Below are 2,500 nucleotides of genomic sequence, written 5' to 3'. Positions count from 1 at the left end.
ATTATTATTATTATTTTGTTATTATTATTTTTTAAAATTGTATTTGCTTTTTCTGATCATTATTTTGTTCATTCTTCTTATTATCATCATTATCACTTTCATTATTAGCTTTTTTACCATTATTATTATTAATGCTATTATTATTTTCATTTTCATTATTCTTATTGTTACCATAACAATCATTATTATTGTCATTATCATTACTATTTCTATTACTATTGCTTTTGCCATTACTGTACAATTATTTTCCATTATCATTAGTAGTAGTAGTAAAAGTATCATTACTATCAATAACATACTTATTGCTAATAACATTATCATTATCATTCTTATCATAATTATTTCATCGTCATTATCCCTGTCTTAATCATGATTATTATCATTACTAATATCTTTATTATTTCCTTCTATCATCAATATATCTATTAGTTATTTATTAATATCATTGTTATCACTATCATCATTATTATTATCATTTTCAATATCATCAGTGTCATCTTTATCATTTTAATTCATTATTTGTTACTAATATCATTATTACTAGCATTGTTACTATCATTATTTTCATTATTTTTGTTATCATCATACTGGTTGTCATCAATAATATTCTTGTCATCAATATATTTACTGTTATCATTAACATCGCTATTATAAGTATCATAATTGCTTTTATCATTATCAGATGTTTTTGTCATCTTGATTATCATTTTGATTATAATAATTGTTATGGTTAATATAATAATAATTCCTAATACGAATAATACTATAATTAGTACCACTGAAATTGTTTTATTATAATTTCTAAGCGGCCGACGTGGTGGGTGCTTCACGTACAAGGTGATGTGAAGCGATGGTGTGGTAGTCAAGATAGTGTTAATACTTTGCATGCCTTCTCACTTGCAACTGCCACCGCTGGCTAGCCTAGTCCGAAAAATGGAGCTGCTCTGCATAAGCCTCCCGTGCCAGTGCACAGCCTATCCATCATCGAGACTTCTGCAGTGCCTCCTCGTGGCCTCCAATGGAAATTGGGCACCTTGCGGTCCCAGGATAAACTGTGGGGATATCAGAGCAGCAGGAGGTCCTAGAGGTAAAGTGTCATGGCCCACCGGCGTGTGGACACGCCCTGGCCTTGTACCAACTCCTGCAACTAAGCCCACTGGGGTTAATGGGAGGCTCAGGGCAGGTGGACCTTGCCAGTCCTCCCCCCCCCCAAATAAATACCCATCGGCAGTGCAAATTATAACTGAAAATGCTGGGAGGGGAAATGCCCTTCCCACCCAGCAAGAGAGGCAGGCTGGGTGGAACGCAGGAATGGAGCGGGAACTACTCGCCCTGCCTGCATTCTGGCAGCCGGCAGAGTGAAGCTTGGAGGGGAAAGACCAAGGGAACCCCGCAGGTGGACGATGGGTCCTTTTATATGGAGATGACGTCCACCCGGGGTGGACCTCAAACGGGAAGTCAGGGTTGGGGCTTGGAACATCCGTTCTTTACGTCAGGTTGATCGATTGAGCCTCTGTTGTCGAGGGAACTGGGGAAGCTGTGAGTTGAGATGGCTGCTCTCGAAGGTGAGTGGCAGTGGCACGATTAGTGTAGGTGACTACAATTATGCTTCTCCCTTTTACTGTTCATAACAAAAAATGAAATAAATGATTTTGGAAGTATACTTACTTTTCGCAGAAATGTTGTAGCCAAGCCAAATTTAGTTCAAAATAAACGTATTGTGGCTAATTTTGTAGATCGAAAAAATATCAACGGAATGTAGGAAGTACATTTTTATATCTTTTCTTGTGCCTCATATAAAAGTGACACATACATGAAAGAAAGCGTGTTTTTTTTTTTTTTTTTTTTTGACACCTGCTAGTCTACTCGGTAAAATATTTTACCCTCAAAAAGTCGAAATCGAAAAACTGTTTCTTGCATTCCCTGATTTAGGATGATTCTGTAAAATAAAACGATCAGAATGACTGTAGTTTTTTTTCGGGGGGGGGGGGGTAAAAAAAAATCTGCATTGGTCAATTTTCACTTTTCTCTTTGGCCGGTTTGGAAAAAATGATCTTGGAGATCTTGCTAGGGTCTAGATAAAAGGGTGTGATCATCTAAATCGGCAAAGGCAATAGAAAAAAAAAAACAATAATAATAGTAAAGGTCAATTCTTCATAGCTGATGCGATATGAGGCGATGCATGGGAATATTGAGAAGACGGAAGCTAAGGCCGATTGCAGGTGATGGCCCCTACCATCTTCACCCTGAGTCGTTCTGAAAGGATTAAAGGCTGGCTTTGTGTCAATACTGAACGGCCTTTGACTCCATTTCCACTTACCTCTTCATCCTCTTCGCCACCTTACTAACCTACAGCGCTCTGCCACCTTCTATACTAACATATTTTGACCTAATCGTTAACTCATTTTTACCCTTTTCGCCACAATACTTTATCATACTGTTGTTTGACCTTTGATGTTCTGGTACATTATTTCTTTTGGCCATTAACCATTCTGGGAAT

Source organism: Penaeus vannamei, chromosome 2 (genome assembly GCF_042767895.1).
Source record: "Penaeus vannamei isolate JL-2024 chromosome 2, ASM4276789v1, whole genome shotgun sequence".
In the NCBI taxonomy this organism is placed as follows: Eukaryota; Metazoa; Arthropoda; class Malacostraca; order Decapoda; family Penaeidae; genus Penaeus; species Penaeus vannamei.
Note: the sequence above shows the minus strand (reverse complement) of the source record.